The following is a 24,333-nucleotide window of genomic DNA, read 5'->3' as shown; positions in this document are numbered from 1 at the left end:
CTTCCGCTGGAAAAGGCTCTGGAAATCCAGAAAATGGTAAAACAGATATTGAAACCATCAATTGTGTCGATCCATCAGTGCATTCGGTTGTTGGGGAAGATGGTGGCAGCCTACGAGGCCATACAATTTGGCAGGTTCCATTCCAGAGTATTCCAGTGGGACCTGTTGGACAAGTGGTCGGGGTCACACCTACACATGCACAGAAAGATAATCCTGTCGTCAAAAAACAGGATTTCGCTCCTGTGGTGGTTGCACAGCTCTCACCTGCTAGAGGGACGCAGGTTTGGGATTCAGGGCTGGGTCCTGGTAACCACGGATGCAAGTCTCCGAGGCTGGGGAGCAGTCTCTCAGGGAGAAAACTTCCAGGGACGTTGGTCACAACAGGAAGCCTGCCTTCACATAAACGTTCTGGAGCTAAGAGCCATTTACAATGGCCTTTAACAAGCGGTACATCTTCTTCAAGACCGTCCCGTGTAGATCCAGGCGGACAATGTAACAGCAGTCGCATACATAAACAGGCAGGGCGGAACGAAAAGCAGAGCAGCAATGGCAGAGGCGACAAAAATCCTCCGCTGGGCAGAAAAACATCTACAAGCTCTGTCGGCAATATTCATTCCGGGAGTAGACAACTGGGAAGCAGACTTCCTCAGCAGACACGATCTCCATCCAGGAGAGTGGGGCCTCCACCAAGAAGTCTTCGCAGAGGTGACAAGTCTTTGGGGAGTTCCTCAAATAGACATGATGGCGTCTCGTCTCAACAAGAAGCTTCAGAGATACTGTTCCAGGTCGAGACACCTTCAAGCAGTAGCAGTGGATGCACTGGTGACCCAGTGGGTGTTTCCGTCAGTGCATGTTTTGCCTCCACTTCCGCTGATCCCAAAAGTACTCAGGATCATAAGAAAGACAAGGGTTTGAGCAATCTTCATTGCCCCAGACTGGCCAAGAAGGGCTTGGTACCCAGATCTTCAGCAGTTACTCATAGGAGATCCTCGACCTCTTCCTCCTCGGGAGGACCTGCTGCAGCAGGGGCCGTGTGTGTACCAAGACTTACCGCGGCTACGTTTGACGGCATGGCTGTTGAGCGCCGTATCCTAGCCAGGAAGGCTTATTCAGGCCAGAAAGGGAGTAACGTCAAAACATTACCACCGTATTTGGAGAAAATATGTGTCTTTGTGTGAATCCAAGAAAGCTCCTACGGAAGAGTTTCATTTAGGATGTTTTCTCCATTTTTTGCAGGATGATGTGGAGACGGGCCTACGATTGGGATCAATCAAGGTCCAGATTTCGGCCTTGTCAGTGTTCTTCCAAAAACAATTGGCCTCTCTCTTCCAGAGGTTCAGACCTTCGTGAAAGGGGTTCTGCACATCCAGCCTCCATTCGTGCCTCCAGTGGCACCATTGGACCTTAACATGGTATTGCAGTTCCTTCAATCGGATTGGTTTAAGCCTCTACAAAAGATAGAGTTGAAGTTTCTCACTTGGAAAGTGGTGATACTTTTGGTTTTGGCATCCGCAAGGCGGGTGTCGGAATTGGGGTCCTTGTCTCACAAGAGCCCTTACCTGATTTTCCATGAAGATAGGGCAGAGTTGCGAACTCGCCAACATTTTCTTACAAAGGTGGTTTCTGCTTTTCACATAAACCAACCTATTGTGGTGCCAGTAGTTACTGACACATTCACTGATTCAAAGTCTCTAGATGTGGTTAGAGCTTTGAAAATCTATGTTGCTAGAACAGCTCGTATACGGAAAACAGAGGCTCTGTTTGTCCTGTATGATCACAACAAGATTGGCTGTCCTGCTTCCAAGCAGACTATTGCACGTTGGATTAGGAATACGATTCAGCAAAGCTCATACTACGGCTGGATTGCCGTTACCAACGTCGGTAAAGGACCCTCCACTAGGAAGGTGGGCTCATCCTGGGCGGCTGCCCGGGGAGTCTCGGCATTACAACTTTGCCGAGCAGCTACTTGGTCAGGGTCAAACACATTTGCTAAGTTCTACAAGTTTGACACCTTGGGACCTAAAGTTTGGTCAATCGGTGCTGCAGGGTCATCCGCGCTCTCCCGCCCGTACTGGAGCTTTGGTATAGACCCCATGGTCTTGATGTCGTCCCCAGCATCCTCTAGAACGTATGAGAAAATAGGATTTTGATAACCTACTGGTAAATCCTTTTCTCCTAGTCCGTAGAGGATGCTGGGCACCCGTCCCAGTGCGTACTTTACCTGCAGTTTAGTTATTACAGTTACACAAGTTGTGTTATCTTGGTTTCAGCATGTTGCTGCAATTAGTTCATGCCTGTTGGCGTGTGTTATGTTGAATGCCATGTGTGCGGCATGGTTGAGGGTGTGAGTTGGTAGATATCTCACCACTAGTTAAGTAATTCCTTTCCTCGAAATGTCAGTCTCCCTGGGCACAGTTCCTACAACTGAGGTCTGGAGGAGGGGCATAGAGGGAGGAGCCAGTTCACACCCAATGAAAAGTCTTTAGAGTGCCCATGTCTCCTGCGGATCCCGTCTATACCCCCATGGTCTTGATGTCGTCCCCAGCATCCTCTACGGACTAGGAGAAAAGGATTTACCGGTAGGTTATCAAAATCCTATTTTTTTCTACCATCACCCTACAGAGTTTTCTATTTATAAACCAGACAAAAAAGTTGAAACTCCACTTATTATGTTGTGTCTTCATTTGCAGTCTATATATTCTACATATAATTAAGGTTATTATGTTAGTGGAGTTATTCATAAGTGTAAGAGACATCTGCTGATAGGAAGTGTATAGGAGTAACTGGGCTGTAAGGGGCAGTTCTCATGTAGATGATGCTCAGAGAGGATGCCTTGGCAGCATTGCAGGCTGTGCAGAGTTGTGCGTATATTATTAATTATTACCAGTTATTTATATAGCGCACACATATTCCGCAGCGCTTTTACAGAGAATATTTGGCCTATTCACATCAGCCCCTGCCCCAGTGGAGCTTACAATCTATTTTCCCTACCACATGTACACACACATTCACGCATTTTGTTGGGATTCAATTAACCTACTACATACTTACCGACTTTTTTGCTGCTCTCTCCGGGAGAGAGCAGCCAGGTCGGTTCGGCAGGGGGGCGGGCTGCGATGTGTGTGCAGAGGGGGGTGGACCGGAGGCGGACCGGGGGCGTGGCGGAGGCGGGCCGGGGCGTGACTATGGGGGGATCGTGTCGTGTAAGCCCCGCCCCCCGCTGTGTAACGCCGCTATTATGGCATTATACAGCAGGGGGCGTGGCTACGATGACGCGATTCAACAAGAATCGCGTCATCGCCTGCCCAGACCCCCCACTTTACTCGCTAAGTGGGCGGCCGGGCTTGGGGGGACCCCTGTAATCGGGAGACTTGCCTGCTCTTCCGGGGGGCCGGGAGGGTCACCCGATTTTCGGGAGCCTCTCGGCTATTCCGGGAGAGTAGGCAAGTCTGACCTACTAGTATATTTTTGGAGTGTGGGAGGAAACCGGAGTACCCGGAGGAAACCCACGCAAGTACGGGGAGAATATACAAACTCCACACAGTTACGGCCATGGTGGGAATTGAACCCATGACCTCAGTGCAATGAGGTAGTAATGCTAACGATTACACCATCCCTACTGCCCATGTATCCATACTGTATATGTAAATATGTCTATTACCAGATGCATATCCTTTGCAAATGTGCACTGACGATGTTACAAAAGCAAGCGCACAGATAGGGGTGGTCTGACGAGAAAGATGTGTGCCCTCTGCATACTATATGGGCAAGAAGATGCACTCAGGAGTCATTCCGAGTTGATTGCTCGCTAGCTATTTTTTGCAGCGCTGCGATCAGATAGTCGTCGCCTAAAGGGGAGTGTATTTTCGCTTTGCAAGTATGTGATCACATGTGCAGCCGGGCGGTACGAAAAAGTTTTGTGCAGTTTCTGAGTAGCTCTGGACTTACTCAGCCGCTGCGATCACTTCAGCCTAACCGGTCCCGGAATTGACATAAGACTCCCGCCCTGCAAACTCTTGGACACGCCTGCGCTTTTCCAACCACTCCCTGAAAACGGTCAGTTGACACCCACAAACGCCTTCTTCCTGTCAATCTCCTTGCGATCGGCTGTCCGAATGGATTCTTCATTAAATCCATCATTTAGCACCGATCTGCTTTGTACCCATACGACGCGCCTTCGCATTGCAATGCATGCGCAGTTTTGCCAAGTTTTGACCTGATCGCAGCGCTGCACAAAATAGCGTGCGATCAGGTCAGAATGACCCCCTTAGTTCCATGAACGCATTGTGGGCGCAATTATACCCCATACAGTATGTCAGCCAACTTGACCGTGATGTAGCAGCCGTTGGAGCGTATCTCCCAGTGTTCACCCACCTTTAGAAACACACATACCATTTTTGAGAATTTGAAAACACAACTCTTCTCTCATCTTAATGAATTAGTTAAATTAAATTTAAATGAACTGATAGAGTGATCACGGACAGTTTCGGGCAACATAGAGACCACGGTTGAGACTAGGGTCCATATAATGATATAGTTACTGAACTGGAAACATAGAAGTGGTAATATGGAAAATGTAACTTGGTGGTTGGGTCCATTGTGACTGTGTGGGCCAATGGTGAGGCATATCCCTTTTTATTTTTGATAGCTGGATGCCATCAGTCCCAATGTGCTTCAGTCCACTATATTTTCAAGGTATCTCTGACACTATGCATCCACCTGGACGCAAGCACAGAAGAAAAAAATCCACTGGGTCCGACATCGCAATGCGTGCAACTCAAATTTAAGGTTCACTATGGAGGAGATGTTTCATGCCTTGGAGAGAGATAAAGTGGAGAAGATGTGCAAAGCAACCAAAGTAGCTTCTGTCGTTTATCTAGCACAGTCTTCGAAAGTTTGATGTCATGCTTCAGCGTTGGGGTTGGCTTGGATAGGTGTATGTGGGCAGAGCTGGTACAGATGGAGTGTGGAGAGAGCAGGGAGGCTTAATCCAGCTCCTACTCATGAACATGGGAACTAGTGGAGACAGTGGGAACTGCTGATAGTAGACTAAGAGTCATTTGTGTTCTAGCAGTGGCTGGCCCAAAGGCAAGGACAGTGTAATAATAATAAACTTCATTAGACAGGAACTGTAGTTGGCTTGACCATCCCACAGATGCTGAAAGCTGAGTAGACTGAATGGATGATCAGGCAGAATTGGTAGAACACTACTAGACATGGAATCTGAAAATGACTGGACTGGAACAGAATTGGTGAGCGGACTGGAACCAGAATAGTAACCGTACTGGAACCAGAGTGATAACCATATTGGAACCGGAAAGATGACCGGACTGAAACCATAGTAGTGACCGGACTGGAACTGGATTAGTGACTGGACTGGAACCAAAATGATGACTGGGCTGGAATCTGGAATATTGACTGGACTGGAACCAGAATGATGATATTAGGATTGAGTCTCTGTAGAACCACACCGGAGCTGAAGAACTGTGGCAGATCAGAGATAAATAGGACCAGACTGTAGCTGGACTACAGAGGATTGGAACCGGACTGACACAGGTCAGTCTGGTCAGCTGGTCTTGGAAGAGCATCCAGATTGGCTGTGGAATGTTAGCTGACCGAATCCAAAATGGCTGCTCTATGTCTGGGTTTTGGAGGGAACTTTGAAGTAGACCCAAAGCGCTGAGAGACTGAGTTAGCCCGTAGGGACTAGAGCGCTGTGGAGAGTAACATCCTGGGACAGCAGCAGGCTGTTGGGAGCGCTGTGAAGCATCACGCTCTGAGATAGCGGCAGGCTGCTGGAAGCGCTGAGTAGCGACAGTTAGATGCTGACTCCACTATGGGGTCTGTTTACTAAGCCTTGAACGGAGATAAAATGGATGGAGATAAAGTACCAGCCAGTCAGCCCCTAACTACCATGTTACAGGCTGTGTTTGAAAAATGACAGTTAGGAGCTGATTGTCTGGTACTTTATCTCCATGCACTTTATCTTCATCTAAGGCTTAGTACATAGATCCCTTTGTCTCTCTTCATGGCTTGATACTTTAAATGTAATATATGTTTACTGTACTGTAGTTACATGTTATTTTATCAGATATCTTTTTAATGTGTGGATCTCTTTAATTTAATGGCTGGATTAAATAAAGTACCTGACAGCATCAGGGATATATATATATATTTTACTATTTTTATTTTTGTTTCAGTGATAGTGCTCAGTTTGTCAACAAGGATGAAAAAGATAGGAAGGAAATATGTTTTTTTTCCACTTTCAGCCATGATTTGATACAACATTTTACCATTTTATTAGGCGCTTTGAACATATGGACACTTACTAATGTTTTTAAGATCTTATTTAATGAAATACGATACAACAAGAGCAATAGAAGAATCTTGAAATAAACGTCCTTTCTTTAATGCTCGATTTACCATTAGTTTCATAAGAAAATAACTTAATAAACTAAAGGTTACCATAGCGATCCCCATGGAAACGCCTGCTGGGTGAAACACTCGTCTTCACTCCACAGTGAATGGCTAAGAACTTGAGTTCTCTTAAGAAGAGACACATGGAATTGTTTGGGTTCATTAGAAAGAATTAAATACACAACAGTTACTTGTATTTATAATTTCTTTCCATTACATCACAATGTGAAGCTACGTTTTCATATAGAGACGGATAATGAGAACCTAATTTATCCAAAAATATTATATCTACATGTTATAGTTTTAGAATATTATATTTACATTTTACATACATACAATATTCTCTTTTATGTTAACTTTAACATGTCTTCCAAAAAGAGAAGGGAAAAAAATACTTGCATATTTTTTTAACCAGGGTACATTGCCTCAAGGACTTCCTGTGGCAACTCATTGTGGGGCTGATAGACACCGAATGCTCTTCAGGGACCTAAAGTAGTTATCAATGACCATCTTGTAGCCCAAAAAGTTTACTTTGTTTCACCGGCTATTGGCATTGATAACAGATGTGTTTTTGTGGCAATGTATCGAGCTCTACTTACCAGGACAGGTGCTCTCATAAAAGCCCATTAAGGGTAAATATCAGTTTACTGCCAGGTGGGGACCCAAATTTCCTTCTGTACATTCATGGCCTGATAGGTTATCAAGGAGTGATCCGAGCTTCTCTTCCTGGTGAAAAGGCAGCCTACCGGCAGGTTACCGGGGTGTGATCTGAGGTTCACTCTCTGTTGAAAAGGCAGCCTGCCGCCTGCAGTGACTACGAAAAGCACCACAAATCTTATCTTTGAAAGAATTGAGGGTATTTTGGGGTTGCTGAATTAATAAATAAAAGTAGTTTTTTTCTAATTGAGTCTAGTTCTTGATATAATGGATACCCTCATTTAAGGGAATTTAGCCATAACAAGTGCATATGGGAATCTACCAGAACATTCTAGAAGGTAAGACATGTGGATCATTCTTTAAAATTCCCCTTCCGTATATAAGTGACCAACCACTGTCAGTTGGAAGTTGATTGGTTCACTTTGTCTATTGTGTTTTTCTTGTTTGCCATCCGTGTAGCTCAAAAATTACCAACAATCTAGCCAAACCGATGACATATTCGGAATCGGTACCACAAACTTACCCCAAAATTACTTTAGTATGATTGGCAATAAAATGAGTGTTGATTAGTGTAATCAGGCTCCGGTAAGGATCCCATCAGTCGGGAACCTGGCAGTCAGAGTACCAATGGCGGAATCCCAACATTATTTGGAATGCCAACACCGGCATCCCGAATAGGTTCACCATCCCGGCATCAGAATCCTGACTGCAAAGATGTTGAACAAACCAGAACGCAGGACAGGTAAGTCGCCGGGGAGGGGTGAGAGGATGGGTAGGCTGCCCCGAGGGAGGGTTAGGGATAGGATGTGGGGTAAGGGGAAAGGGGGGGTTAGGTTTGGGCACCCCCCGGGAGGATTTGGGTTAGGCTGTGGAGGGGGGGGGGTTAGGTTAAGGCTGTGGGGGGGGGGGGGGGCTGGTTTAGGCACCAACGCCGAGGGCATCCCAAATGCCAGCAAGTCAATCCCAACCAGTGTAGTCTTCTACATTATTTCCTAAACATATGTCAGGTGGCTGCTTGTCTTTTACCATACTAATTCGGTTAACTGGTACAGCTTACTGGTAACATTTTGGAGACAAGGGTCTATTTATGAATTCCATATGAACGCAATGCTACACCTTATATTCCTTTGCTGTGGAAACCTGAGAGTGGACCGTTCTGAATATGCAATTGAGCGTAGATCTCAATAGCCAGTTTTTAAATATAATGAATGAGAGAATTGAAATGATGATTAAAAATAAAATAAAAAAATATATAAAGAACTTGTTATTACAATGTTATATAAAAAATTGGAATATTTCTTCCTAATAAAACCTATTGAGGCAGACAATTGTACATCTCATATTCCGCTTTAATAAAAACACATTTGTTTCTAATAACCCAAGGACTGTGCAATTATCTAGAAAGAAATTTAGGCAATCATCCATAATTTCTACTAGGTTCAGATAAGATAATAACAAAGCGAAATAGATGAAAATGAAAATAAATACAATGTTCTACTAGTGTAAAAAGAATTTGTGTGGTAATTACTATAATAGAAACAGGAGATTTTAGAAGAGCAACACTTGAAAAAACATTGAACGGCTTAATCAAATGGGCTTGCAGGAATACTGGAGATGCAATTTACTGTAGTAGATAAAATACGTGTGGCCATATTAGTTTGTTTCATTTTGGGGAGGAAAAAGGAGATTTATGGTAAGAACTTACCCTTGTTAAATCTCTTTCTGCGAGGTACACTGGATTCCACAGCAAATTACATTGGGGTGTAGAGTTGGATCTTGATCCATGGCACCAACAGGCTAAAAGCTTTGACTGTTCCCAGGATGCTTAACGCCACCTCCTCTATATCCCTGCATCCAGGCACTGGAGCTCAGTTTTATTAACCAGCCCAATGCAGTAGCAGGTAAGAGAGACGACAACAGTTAGTAGCCACATATAACCACATTCTCACGACAGGAGAAGGTACCAGCAGCTAATGCCATACAAACCCAAAGATGCTAAGTGCGTCAGGGTGGGCGCCCTGTGGAATCCAGTGTACCTCGCAGAAAGAGATTTAACAATGGTAAGTTCTTACCATAAATCTCCTTTTCTGCAGCGGGGTACATTGTGATTCCACAGGGAATTACATAGGAGATATCCTAAAGCAGTTCCTCATGGGAGGGGGCGCACTGTAGCGGGCACAAGAACCCGGCGTCCAAAGGAGGCATCCTATGAGGTGGAAGTATCGAAGGCATAGAACCTTATGAACGTGTTCACTGAGGACCACGTAGCCGGCTTGAACAATTGTTCAAGGGTCGCACCACGGCGGGCCACCCAAGAAGGTCCAACAGACCGCGTAGAATGGGCTTTGATGGTAGCAGGAGCTGGAAGGCCAGCCTGTACATAAGCAAGTGCAATCACCATTCTAATCCATCTGGCCAAGGTCTGTTTATTAGCAGGCCAGCCACGTTTATGAAAACCAAAAAGAACAAAGAGAGAATCAGATCTCCTAAGCGAAGCTGTTCTCTTCACATAAATACAGAGAGCCCGTACCACATCCAAAGACCGTTCTTTGGAGGATAAACCAGGAGAGGTATAGGCCGGAACCACAATCTCTTGGTTAAGGTATAAAGATGACACCACCTTAGGCAGATAACCAGGTCGAGTTCTAAGAACCATCCGGGCACGGTGAAAAATCAGAAAGGGCGACCAACAGGATAAGGCATCCAAGTCTGAAACCCATCTAGCAGAAGCAATAGCCAGCAAAAACAAGACCTTAAGAGTAAGCCACTTAAGGTCCACAGACTCAAGAGGTTCAAATGGAGACTCTTGTAGGGCATCCAGGATAACTGACAAATCCCAAGGAGCCACAGGTGGAACATAGGGAGGTTGAATCTGTAAAACACCCTGAGTGAAAGTATGATTGTCAGGCAGAGTCGCAATCTTTCTCTGAAACCACACCGACAAGGCTGAAATATGAACCTTGAGGGAGGCCAGTCGAAGGCCTAAGTCCAGGCCCTGTTGCCGAAAAGCCAAAAGTTTGGCAGTACTGAACTTATACGCATCATAATTCTTAGCTGCACACCAGGTGAAGTGAGAATTCCAGACCATATAATAAATCCGAGCCAAAGCTGGTTTATGGGCTTTCAACACAGTTTGAAATTGAATGACCGCCTCAGAGAATCCCTTGGCCCTCAGAACTGAAGCTTAAAGAGCCACGCCATCAAAGCCAGTCGGGCCAGATCTTGACCAGACACAAGGGCCCTGAACGAGGAAGTCTGGGCATTGCGGAAGTAGAAGAGGACGCTCTATCGAGAGACCCTACAGGTCTGAGAACCAATGTAGTATTCCTCCTTCTTGCTTGAACTTCCTTATTACCCTGGGCAGGCGTGACACCGGAGGGAACACGTATGGCAGCCAAAAGTTCCATGGAATTGCCAGGTCGTCCATGAACACTGCTTGAGGATCCCTTGTCGTTGCTCCGAAGATCAGAACCTTGTAATTGTGTCGAGATGCCATCAGGTCTACATCTGGTAGGCCCCACTTGTCCACTAGGAGTTGAAATACTTCAGGATGAAGGCTCCACTCTCCAGCGTGTACGTCCTGATGACTGAGGAAGTCCGCTTTCCAGTTGACGACCCCCGGAATGAACACTGCTGATATGGCTGGTAGATGGCATTCTGCCCATAGAAGAATCTTTGACACTTCCATCATTGCCATGCGGCTCCGAGTGCCGCCTTGATGATTCATGTATGCCACCATGGTGGCGTTGTCCGACTGTACTTGAACAGGCCTGATCTGCACCAGATGCAGGGCCAGTTTCAAAGCATTGAAGACTGCCCGCAATTCCAGAATGTTTATCGGGAGGAGAGATTCCTCCCTGGTCCAACGACCCTGAAGAGAGTGTTGCGCGAACACCGCACCCCAACCCGCAGACTGGCATCCATCATTAGAAGGACCCAGTAGGAGATCCAGCAGGGACGACCCCTGCTCAGTTGCTGGTCTGTAACCACCAGGTTGTTGCTGGTCTGGTGTGGCAGGCCGTCCCATTTGGAAAGGATTAACCTCTGCAGAGGGCGGGAATGAAATTGAGCATACTCCACCATGTTGAAAGCCGACACCATGAGGCCTAGTACTTGCATCGCCGAGTGTATTGACACACGCGGGCGAGATAGGAAGCTTTGTATCTTTTCCTGAAGTTTCAGGATTTTCCCTGGAGACAAGAACAACCATTGGTTGTGGGTGTCCAATAATGCCCCCCGGTGCACCATGCTATGAGCAGGGACCAGTGAGGATTTCCTCCAGTTGATGAGCCACCCGTGGGCTTGCTTATATAGCGGAGGTAGTGCCTATATTCAAAAAGGGGAGCAAAGCTGAACCAGGTTATTATAGACCAGTTAGTCTTACATCTATAGTGGGGAAAGTATTGGAAGGTATTCTAAGGGACAGTATTCAAAAGTTCCTTGAAGCAAATAAGGTCATTATAAGGAACCAACATGGATTTGTGAAGGACAGATCATGTCAAACCAACTTACTTGGCTTTTATGAAACAGTAAGTGCGAACCTTGATCAGGGTAAGGAGGTGGATGTAATCTTTTTAGACTTTGCCAAAGCTTTTGACACTGTACCACACATGCGTCTTATCTATAAGCTACAAGAAATAGGGCTAGGGAACACAATATGCACTTGGGTCAGTAATTAGTTAGATAATAGGGAGCAGCGCGTTGTGGTCAATGGATCATTTTCAAATTGGACTAAAGTACTAAGTGGTGTGCCACAAGGGTCTGTACTTGGACCACTTTTGTTCAACATTTTCATCAACGACCTAACAGTAGGTCTAGAGAGCATGGTGTCAATTTTCACAGATGATATCAAATTGTGTAAGGTTATAAATACGGAGGGGGATGCAGAGTCTCTTCAGAACGACTTAACTATACTGGAAGCATGGGCAGCAAAATGGAGAATGAGACTCAACACAGACAAGTGTAAGGTAATGCACTGTGGGGGCAAGACCAAAAATTACACCTACATACTAAATGGGGTAATACTAGGGGATTCTGTACTGGAAAAAGACGCATAGATAACAAATTAAGCAGCAGTACCCAAAGTAGGAGTGCAGCAAAGAAGGCTAATAAGATTTTAGCATGCATAAAACGGGGAATTGATGCAAGGGACGAGAGTATTATACTCCCATTATATAAATCACTAGTGAGGCCACATCTTGAATACTGTGCAATTTTGGGCACCATATTACAAAAAGGATATCCTGGAGCTAGAAAAGGCTCAGAGGCGGGCGACCAAACTAATCAAGGGCATGGAGACGCTGGAATATGGGGAAAGGCTTGCAAGGCTAGGCATGTTTACATTGGAAAAGAGGAGACTAAGAGGGGACATGACCAACATCTACAAATATATAAGGGGTCAATACACAGAGCTTGGAAGGGACCTGTTTTCTGTAAGATCAGCACACAGGACACGTGGTCACTCGCTTAGGTTAGAGGAGAGGAGTTTCCGCACATTGAGGCGAAAAGGTTTTTTCACAGTAAGGACAATGCGTGTTTGGAATTCCCTGCCTGAGAGAGTAGTAACAGCGGACTCAGTCAACACCTTTAAGAATGTGTTAGAAAAATTCCTATTGGATAAAGATATTCAGGGTTATGGTGCGTAGGCACACATTATAGTTAATATAACTAGTCCTAACATAAAAATAACCAGTCTTATAATAAGACTGCATAGGAGACCACAAATAGTTTGAACTCGATGGACAATTGTCTTTTCTCAACCTTAATTACTATGTTACTATATATGTAAGTGAACGTAGGTGGAACTGCGGGCCATGCAGAAGTGAATGTAGGTGGCACTTCAGGCCATGCAGAAGATAATATAGGCGGAACTGCGGACCCTGCAGAAGTGAGCATGTGTGGAACGGCAGGCCATGCAGAAGTGAACATAGGCAGAACTGCAGTCCAAGCAGAAGTCAATGCAGGCGGAACTGTGGGCCATGCAGAAGTGAACATGTGTGGAACAGTGGGCCATGCAGAAGTGAACATAGGCAGAACTGCAGGCAGCACAAAAGTGAATGTAGATGGAACTGCGGGCCATTCAGAAGTGAATGTAGGTGGCACTGCGGGCCATACAGAATTGAATATAGGTGGAACTGCTTGTCATGCAGAAGTGAACGTGTGTGGAACGGTGTGGGTCATGCAGAAGTGATTGTAGGAGGAACTGCGGGCCATGTAGAAAAGATCGTAGATGGAACTGAGGGCCATGTTGAAGTGAACGTAGGTGGAGCTGCGGGCCATGCAGAAGTGAACATAGGTGGAACGGTGGGCCATGCAGAAGTGAACATGTGCGCAACGCGTTGGGTACACATGACCGGCGGCCAGGATCATGACGGTCAGCATACCGACGCGAGGATCTCGGCCTCCAGAATGCTGGCAGGGGGCGAGTGCAACGAAGTGGAAACAGTCCTGGGCTCCCTGCCGACATTCTGGCGGCCGGGATCCTGGCGTTGCTATTCTGACTGCTGGGATCCCGACTACCGGGATGGTGACTACATTCCGTGCACAACTGCAGGCCATGCAGAAGTGAACATTGTAACACTGTAAGGGTACAAGGTGCCGTTTCCTGGGATAAATGGCAGCATGCAGCAGCTGAGGAACCACATAAGTCCAGTTTCCGGTACAACTGGCCCCAGCCAGTTTTATTATACAGAAAATAAAACAAACAGCAAAAGAAAATACCTTGCCTGTCCGGCACTAACTAAACACAAGGTGTTCCTAACTATCACTAAACAAAAACACAGAGTTCTCCAGTAAACACTGTATAGCTCACTTGTATCAGGAAGCGTGTTTCTCTCACAGAGGTCCTGCAGTCTTCCCAGGCAGTCTGCACACATATACAGGCTAGAAGCCCTATAAGACTCTTGTACAGCTGAAAGCCCTGATTAGCCCTCTGTGAGGCCAATGATCCGAACTGGGCCCAATGTCTGGAACTCGCCCTATCTCTCTCTCAGGGCCCTTATCCAGCTTTTCCAGCAAACTGAAAAGGTTCTAACAAAACAAAAGCATTTTCCTAGAAGTTTTCATTTTCTAAAACATGTAAGACAAGAACCTGGGACAAACATAACTGCCCTCAAACACTATCCCAGTGTTCTTGTCACATATCCCCCTCCCCTGTTTCGACCTAGGGGCCGGAACACTTGTAGCCCCCAAACAGAAGATGCGGGACAATGCATCTGCGTTGGCCAATTGTGTACCCGGTCTATGTTCGACAGTAAGCTTAAAATCCTGCAACGCTAGAAACCATCTAGTTACACGAGCATTCTTGCCTCTATTTACATACATCCATTTTAAAGGGGCATGATCTGTCACTAGTCTGAATTGTCTACCCAAGAGGTAATATCTCAAGGTATCTAGTGCCCACTTAATGGCCAAAGCCTCCTTTTCCACAATGGCATACCTTTTTTCATGCTCATTGAGTGTCCTACTCAAATAAATGATAGGGTGTTCGTCCCCATCTCTGGTTTGGGACAACACAGCCCCTATCCCTACCTCTGAGGCATCTGTCTGTACCACAAATTCTTTTGAAAAATCTGGTGTTATCAATACCGGTTGTGAACACAAAGCCACTTTTAACGCTTGGAACGCTTTTTCTGCATCAGGGTTCCATTTCACCATATTTGACTGCTTCCCTTTGGTAAGGTCTGACAACGGCACCGCTGTGGCCGCAAAATTGTGAATAAACCGTCTATAGTACCCAGTTATTCCCAAAAAAGCCCTTACCTGTTTTTTATTCACTGGACGAGGCCAGTTTTGAATAGCATCAATTTTATTCAATTGGGGCCTAATCAGACCTCTGCCTATGGTGAAGCCCAAGTATTTGACCTCCTCCATTGCAAGGCAGCACTTCTTTGGGTTAGTAGTTAACCCTGCCTCTCTGATTGAGTCCAGTACTGCTTGTACTTTAACCAAGTGGGACCCCCAGTCTGTACTGTGAATTACCACATCATCCAAATAGGCAGCTGCATATTTTCTATGGGGCCTCAAAATGTTATCCATCGCCCGTTGAAAGGTTGCTGGAGCCCCATGCAACCCAAAGGGTAACATCTTATACTGGTACAGCCCCTCCGGAACCGAAAAGGCTGTTTTTTCTTTTGCGCTATCAGATAAAGGTATTTGCCAGTAACCTTTGGTCAGGTCCAACGTGGTGAGAAACCTGGCTGTTCCCAGCCTTTCTATAAGCTCATCCACACGGGGCATGGGGTATGCGTCAAACTTGGACACCTCATTTAACTTACGAAAGTCATTACAGAAGCGTATGCTACCGTCGGGCTTCGGGATGAGAACTATGGGACTGGACCACTCACTGTTAGATTCCTCTATGACTCCAAGTTCTAACATGGTTTTAACTTCTTTAGAAACAGCTTCTCGCTGAGCTTCAGGAATCCTATATGGCTTTAAATGAACCCTGACCCCTGGTTCTGTGACAATGTCATGTTTTATTATGGTCGTTCGGCCAGGCAGCTCTGAAAATATCTCCCTATTTTGGATGAGAAATTCTTTAACCTGATTGTTCTGATCAGCTGATAATGTCTCTGACACCTTTACTGCGGGAAGCAACCGAGGTGAAGACACCGAAGGGCAAGACTCCGCTGACAGAGACAACCTATCTTTCCAGGGTTTGATTAAGTTAACATGGTAGATTTGTTCGCGTTTTCTCTTTCCGGGCTGGTATACTTTGTAATTAACCTCATTCACTTTTTCCCTAATCTCAAATGGACCCTGCCATTTAGCTAGGAATTTGCTTTCCACAGTGGGTACCAAAACAAGAACTCTATCTCCAGGAGCAAATTCCCGTATCTTGGAACTCCGGTTATAGACCCTCTGTTGAGTACTTAGGGCCTGTTCCATGTGCTCTCTGACAATAGGTACCACGGCTGCAATCCTATCCTGCATTTGTGTTACATGTTCAATAACGCTTCTATAAGGAGTGGGCTGTCCTTCCCACGTCTCTTTGGCAATGTCCAACAGCCCTCTGGGGTGTCTACCATACAATAAATCAAATGGAGAAAACCCCGTAGAGGACTGAGGAACTTCTCTGATGGCCATTAAACAAGTAGGGCAACAAACAATCCCAGTTTTTTCCATCTCTCTCAACAACCTTTTTTAACATACTTTTTAATGTTTTATTAAACCTTTCCACCAACCCGTCAGTTTGGGGATGGAAGATGAACGTCCTGAGGTGAGTGACCTTAAATAATTTGCACAATTCTTTCATGATCCTTGACATAAATGGAGTACCTTGGTCAGTCAAAATTTCTTTTGGTATTCCCACTCTACTAAAAACCTGCACCAGCTCCCTAGCTATCGCCTTGGTTGTGATAGTGCGTAAAGGGACAGCCTCAGGATATCGAGTGGCATAGTCCATAATTACCAGGATATACTGATGGCCCCGAGCAGACTTTAACAAGGGCCCCACGAGATCCATGGCTATTCTGTCAAACGGGACCTCTATAATAGGCATGGGAACTAGTGGGCTCCTGAAATGGGGTCTAGGGTCATGATACTGGCATTCAGGACAGGAAGAACAATATTCAGACACTTCTTTATAAACCCCTGGCCAAAAGAACCTTTGTAAAACTCTTTCAGTGGTTTTTTCTGCCCCTAAATGTCCTGCGGTAACGTGACTATGAGCTAAATCTAGTACCGTTCTCCGATAAGGCTGGGGAACTACCAGCTGTTCCACCACATCCTGACCCCTTATGACAATGTGGTACAAGAGCTCATTACAGATGGCCATGTGGGGATACGTAACCCTGTCACCTGGTACCACAGGTTCCCCATTAACAATCTTAACATTCTCTCTAGCCTTTATCAAGGTAGGATCCTTTAACTGTTCAGACGCAAACAGATCCTTCTTTACCTTCAGGTCAGGCACGCTTTCAGTTCTAACTACTATGTTTCTGTTCCCAGCAAGAGGGTCTTCACTGGATTCCCCATCTGTCCCTTCCCCAACCAAACTAGCAAAAGGCAAAGGGTCAGAAAGTTCCGAAGACACGCGTACATCCATGAAATCACCGGTATTATCAACTGGCTCTTTACTTCTCACATCTGTTGATAAACGTGATTCCCACAGTTTGAGGAAAATCCCTCCCTATTATGGCCTCATGCACCAAGGTGGGGACCAGTCCTACTTTAACAATTGCTGACCCACAACAAGTTTCTATATTCACTTCAGCAGTGACGTAATGTTGGGTATCCCCATGTATGCAAGTTACCCCAATAGGTATTTTCTGGACCTTTAAGGGGTTCACTAACCCCGCTTTCACGAGGGTAACTAAACTTCCTGAATCTAGCAAGGCCTCTACCGGGTTACCCTCTAAGAACACATCCGACATTTGTTTTTCCAGCTCAGGTGAAGGTACCACAGTACAGGCTAACCTAGCAAAGAAAGACATTCTGCGACATTCAAAGGCAGCATCACATTGCATGGGTTCTTGCGTGACTGGGCAATTGGCAATAACATGACCTGGCATACCACACCTAAAACATTTAACCACACGATTATCAACCCGTTTGGGCAGTATAGACCGTTCTAGCCCCATTGGCCTGTCTCCAGGGCCAGTGTTTACAGTCTCTACAGCCTTGCGTTCTCTTAACCGCCCAGCAACATTTTCCCACGGAACAGAATCAGTCTTTACTGAAGGGCGCTGTCGAGGATCTATGGGTTGCTGGGTGGTCATCAGTAGTTCCTCTGCTGCCAAATACCTCTCTACCATGTCCACTAATTGGTCAGCAGTACCCGGGTTTCCATGGCTCACCCACTTGCGCAGGACCATGGGCAAAGATCTCAAGTAGCGGTCCATGACGACTCTTTCAACCATCTGGGGACCAGTTAATGTCTCTGGCTGTAACCATTTTTTTGTTAGCTGAATAAGGTCGTGCATCTGGGAGCGAGGAGGCTTCTCCATGGCGTACACCCAACGGTGCACCCGTTGTGCTCGTACTGACAGCGTGACTCCCAGGCGGGTCAGGATCTCAGTCTTTAGTTTATCATAGTCCCGAGCCTCAGCAGGGCTTAAATCAAAGTACGCTTTTTGGGGCTCACCTGACAGAAAAGGTGCCAGCAGACTGGCCTCACTGTGCTTTCGGCCAGTTCTCACGCTTGGCAGACCTTTCAAACGTGGTCAGGTAGGCCTCCACATCATCAGCCTCTGTCATTTTCTGCAGGAAGTGACTGGCCCGTATAGAACTAGAGCTGGTCGGAGCACTGACGGCCACATCTCCAATCTGGGCTGCAAGGCTCTGCACCACTTCTGTTAAGGCCTCTCTATCCTGACGCTGTTCTCTAGGCCTCTCTATCCTTGCCTGTAAAGTTCATCAACAGCTGCCTGCTGTTGTCTCCTATTTTCCTCCATTGCCACCTGCTGCTGTCTGTTGGCCTCCTGCTGAGCCGCTGTAGCTTGCAGCAAGGCTTTAAGCAGTTCCTCCATGTCGACAGATTTTTCAGGCGGCTTTGTAGCTGCTTTCACCCAGGACATATATCAAATCCTCAGGGCGAGTCTCAGTAACTTCACACTGGGCTGTATCTGCATAAACCACCGTTTTCTGCAGGCCTCACAAAGCTGCTGCTTTCACTTATGCGCAGAACGGCATGCCCGCATTCTTCACCATGTTGTAAGACTGTAAGGGTACAAGGTGCCGTTTCCTGGGATAAATGGCAGCATGCAGCAGCTGAGGAACCACACAAGTCCAGTTTCCGGTACAACTGGCCCCAGCCAGTTTTATTATACAGAAAATAAAACAAACAGCAAAAGAAAATACCTTGCCTGTCCGGCACTAACTAAACACAAGGTGTTCCTAGCTATCACTAAACAAAAACACAGAGTTCTCCAGTAAACACTGTATAGCTCACTTGTATCAGGAAGCGTGTTTCTCTCACAGAGGTCCTGCAGTCTTCCCAGGCAGTCTGCACACATTAATCAGGCTAGAAGCCCTATAAGACTCTTGCACAGCTGAAAGCCCTGATTAGCCCTCTGTGAGGCCAAAGATCCGAACTGGGCCCAATGTCTGGAACTCGCCCTATCTCTCTCTCAGGGCCCTTATCCAGCTTTTCCAGCAAACTGAAAAGGTTCTAACAAAACAAAAGCATTTTCCTAGAAGTTTTCATTTTCTAAAACATGTAAGACAAGAACCTGGGACAAACATACCTGCCCTCAAACACTATCCCAGTGTTCTTGTCACAACATACAGTAGGCAGAACTGTGGGCATGCAAAAGTGAACATAGGTGGAACTGCAGGCCATGCAGAAATGAATGTAGGCAGAACTGCAGGCCATGCAAAAGTGAACGTGTGTGGAACGGCGGCCCATGCAGAACTAAACATAGGTGGATCTGCGGGTAATGCAGAAGTGAATGTGGGTGGAACTGCAGGCCACGCAGAAGTGAACTTGTGTGCAACTGCAGGCCATACAGAAGTGAACGTAAGCAGAACGGCGGTCTATGCAGAAGTGAACATAGGCAGAAATGCAGGACATGCAGAAATTAAACTGTGTGGAACGGCGGGTAATGCAGAAGTGAACATAGGTGGAACTGTGGGCTATGCAGAAGTGAATATAGGCGGAACTGGGGGCCATGCAGAAGTGAACATAGGCGGAACTGCGGGCCATGCAGAAGTGAACATAGGTGGAATTGCGGGCCATGTAGGAGTGAACATGTGTGGAATGGCGGTCATGTAGAAGTGAATGCGGGTGGAACTGCAGGCCATGCAGAAGTGATTGTAGGCAGAACGGCGGGCTATGCAGAAGTGAACATAGGAAGAAATGCAGGACATGCAGAAGTGAAACTGTGTGGAACAGCGGGCCATGCAGAAGTGAACATAGATGGAACTGAGGGCCATGCAGAAGTGAATGTAGGAGGAACTGCGGGCCATACAGAAGTGAACGTGTGTGGAAAGGCGGGCCATGCAGAAGTGAACATAAGAGGAACTGCGAACCATGCAGAAGTGAACCTAGGCAGAACTGCGGGCCATGTAGAAATGAACGTAGGTGGAACTGCAGGCCATGGAGAAGTGAACGTGTGTGGAAAGGCGGGCCATGCAGATGTGAACATAGGTGGAACTGCGGGCCATGCAGATGTGAACGTAGGTGGAACTGTGGACCATGCAGAAGTGTTTATGAGGTGCGGACACATTTCACCCGACTCTCCGTATGTCCCACTGGGTTTATGAGGTGCTGACACATTTCACCCATTTCTCAGTATGTCCCACTGGGTTTATGAGGTACTAACGCGTTTCACCCATCTCTCTCAGTATGTCTCACTGGGTTCATGAGGCGCTGATGCATTTTAACAGTATCTCTCAGTATGTGCCTTTGGGTTCATGAGGCTATGGCGCATTTCCCCCATCATCACAAGGGTAAAGTTCATACATTTTTTCAGTTTATCTGAGGATCATAATAAAAATTTTATTTTACTATTGAATATTTAGCACATACCGGTTTCAATAATTGTACATAACAGACAACTGCAGTACATTGCAAGTCTGTCACTTTCTTTACCAAATCACATGATGTTAATCTTCCTGAATAGCGGAACAAGGCCCAAACATATTAAGCTTTAACAAGAGATAAAGTGAAGACAGATAAAGAGAGATAAATGACCAGCCAGTTCCGTGGATCATTGGCTTGGCATATATCTCTGAATCAGCCCCAAAGTCTGTATTATTTATTTAAAGTCCATCATAATGAGCTGGAAAATAAATGTTTCAAATATATGATAAAAGTGAACTTCTACAAGAAAACATTTGTGGCCTGAAGCCACCTCCGTAGAGGTTATTCAACTTTGTTTAAAAGTTCATGCTGGTCACATAACCTGTGCTTTATTTTAGATTGCCAAAGTCAATTTCACTATGTACAGTAGGACCCGCCTCGCTGGCTTGCAACCCTAAAAGTTCCTTGACATAATCTGTCAAAACAATTTGAAGAACAGTAGACAACATGCACCATTAAAAAGAAACATATGATCCAACAAGTGCTCGAAATTACTTTTAGATGATTTTGTTTATTAGCAATTTATAGAGGTGAGAGGAGAGTTTTCCCAAATGTCATTCCAGAAACCCAAAGGAGAGAACACATTTCCCACCTGGTCAATATAAAGGACTGCAGAAGGTTTTTGCTTGTCCTCTGCTCAGTATCATATGATACACTGTTTTTAAAATATATCAAGGACAATGATGTCTGTAGGTGATTATAGGAGGTAATAGACTTGTTTGACGTTAAGTGAGAACCCTCACAGACGTTCTGGTGATATCATCTTAGAGTTCCAGATTCAATTTACTGTTGTTCAGAATGTCATTCTGTACTGTGGGACTGAGATGGACAGAATTGGCATCTAAAATGCAAGAAAAAAATCCAGCGGCGCACATTCACAGTTTTAAAAATTTTGCTCCATAGCGTCTACAAAAAATGTTCACAAAGGTGGACAATGGACATGAACCCAAAGGTAAGAGGATTCATTGTGCACGGAGTTTAATCTGGACAATCAGCAATAACTGTAGCTCTGACAGCCATTGGATGCACTCTACTAAAAAGAGGAGTCATGGGAGGGAAATTTACTAAAGTGTGATTTTGGTCAATTTGCCATGTGTTTTCCCGCTAATCAGAAATTGACCAATTCGCATGCGTGTCACATGTCAATGCGACTTTGCACTCCAAATCACAGAAAATCGCCATCGGTACAAACATCGTCAAAATAACATTGGTATCAATGGATATTTCACATTTACTGAGAATCTTTTTGCAAAATCACGCACATTTGCACAAAAATTGCACCTCAATGCACACAATTTATGCACTGGTTTGTTTTGTTAGCATGTTGGCATGCGAAAAACATTTTTTTCACTAAGTACCATCAAAGCTCACCAAAATCACACAGTGCATGTCAATGCACCCCTATCAAAAAAGCAACATGTAAAAACCATTATTATCATAATTATGACAAAAACAATCGTATATGTTTGGGGATTTCATTAATTTATGGAGAGTTGAAGATAAAGATGTGAGTTTTTTGTTGACATGTGACTTTAAATACTCATGATTGAGACTTCTGTGACGCTTTCTAGTGCAGTTTTAATTTGTGCCTTATAAAGCATTCAAGTGTGATTTCGAAAGCGAATTTCCATGCAAAAACAGCAAAATCAACACAAATTGCACACAACAAAATTCGACTACATATACCATCGAAAGACATCATTCAAGCTTGTTAGTAAATTTCTGAATTTTGTTCCGGTGATTAAGGGTGATACGGGACAATTCGGGGCAATCTGCATACTCTCCTAGACACAATTCTTAGTAAATTTCCCCCAAGTAGTCTCTTTTGAAAGTAGAAGTCAGGTATAGTCAGGGCCTTGGGGGTGCCCGGGGCACTTAAGACAGGGAGGCCCCAGTGGAAGGTGGGTGTATATTAGATTGTGCATACCTCCCAACATAACCCATTCCAGGAGGGACAAAATGCTCTCTACCTGGACTTCCCTCTTAATATATGATAGGTGTCACCTGTGTTGCACTATGTAATTGATAAGATTTAGGGTTAGGGTTATCTAGCCTAACCATATTCAAATGCCCCAAAATATAATCCTTATGGTAAGAGCATTGTTAGGGGTTGGGTAAGCAGTCAAAGCTTATGTTGGCATTAGGGTTAGGATTAGGGACAGATAATTGCAATTATAATTTAAGAAGGAAATCCAGGTAGAGAGCATTTTGTCCCTCCTGGAATGGGTCATGGTGGGATGTATGGATTGTGTATATTAAATTTAAACCAATGGTGTATATTATATTTAAACTAATAGTTTAATAATGTCTGGATACTGTTTATAGCTCCATCTAATTGAAAAATAACTATTTTATAAAATGTTCTTTGAGTAGAACAAAGACAACTTAAACAACCTTACGTTACACATAGAAAATAAAATCTCTAATTTATCTTGTCACATGCAAGAATAGCTGCAGCCTCTGTACTACTTACACACTGGGACAGTACTCAGGAGGTCTCTCTGTAGACCCTCACTAGATAACAGCTTGCACAGAACCCAGACACCCAGGCATGGAGGAAGAGAAGCTGGGATCCCTGTGTCACTTACACCTCTCTTCACCTTCCTATCTATCCTACAGCTAACTCGGTAGGTACAGTAGCTCATGAAACCTGATACTCCTGTGTCTCTGCCTGCACTGCATACTGTCCTGCTTGTATTCTGGCTGCCTGATTATGCTGCAGGAAGGAAAAGCTAGTGATGTCAGTGTCCTCCAGCCGGGGGCCCCCATGACAAAGGGGGGCCTGGGGTACAGTATGACCTTCGCCCCCCCCCCCCCTTCCTTCTTAATCAGGCTGTGGGTACACTATTTACAGGTCTAAATTCATCCATTATACCTTTTTATTAAAGCTGGAAACTTAATCTTATGTTTAATTTAGGATGTATCTGCAAAATAAGTATGGTTTCAAAGTTCATGAATAGCCACTGACTGTTCCAACAAGAAAATAAAGATCTTTTTGGTTGATTATAGGTCCTACTCAAAGTGTTTTACTTTTACTGACAGATGGTTGGTTGGACAGACTGACAGATGAAAAGCTGCAAACACGTAGTAATGAACATTCCATATGGACAATCTTGGACCATTCTTCTCTGGTGCTTAGACTGTGGATTGGGAATATATTTGAGGGCTGTATAAGATTACAGGTCTCTTATACTTGAAGTTTTTACCTTAATAAACCTGCATTACATTTAGAAATGTATTTTATGTTTTTATATTTTTTTTTTATTTTTTTTGTGTGTGACGCTGAAGTTTAAATGCATTTCACATAGTCCAAATGTTTATATATATATATTTCCAGACAGTTTTGGCTGCTTGAAACCTGAACTAAATGTACAAACACTGTAATGAGAAAAGTATCCAGGTAATAGGCATCTGTGATTTCAGCATGTAGATGGTAAGGCAGCTGATAGCTGACCCTGCACAAAAGATGTATTTCATCCATCTAGGGATAGAGTTGGCTACTAATCAGAATTGGCAATTAGAGAGTATGGGTAATATTTTTACAGCTGTTGTATTAATAACACATACAGTGTATCCAGCCAGGACTTGTTGTAGACACCTCTGCAAAGTGGATGATGCAAATAACAGATGGATATAGAGTGTTCTCATAAACACTTACAGAGATATTACCGTCATATTGAAAAGAAATTTAGTAAAGCCCTTTTTAAAATAATGAGCCAAGAATATGGTTTTAC

The 24,333-nt window shown here is 44.9% G+C and overlaps 1 long non-coding RNA gene across 1 annotated transcript in view; it reads left to right on the top strand.

Moving 5' to 3' along the window:
• Positions 1-23,820, top strand: part of LOC134908958 (uncharacterized) — a 146,756-nt gene extending 122,936 nt beyond the window's left edge. The window contains exon 4 of the long non-coding RNA XR_010175858.1: positions 23,642-23,820. This is a non-coding gene — a long non-coding RNA (uncharacterized LOC134908958). The remainder of the gene's footprint in view (positions 1-23,641) is intronic.
• The last annotated feature ends 513 nt before the right edge of the window (positions 23,821-24,333 follow it).

This window comes from Pseudophryne corroboree, chromosome 1, assembly GCF_028390025.1.
Source record: "Pseudophryne corroboree isolate aPseCor3 chromosome 1, aPseCor3.hap2, whole genome shotgun sequence".
In the NCBI taxonomy this organism is placed as follows: domain Eukaryota; kingdom Metazoa; phylum Chordata; class Amphibia; order Anura; family Myobatrachidae; genus Pseudophryne; species Pseudophryne corroboree.
Note: the sequence above shows the minus strand (reverse complement) of the source record. Positions and strands in the feature narration are given on the sequence as shown.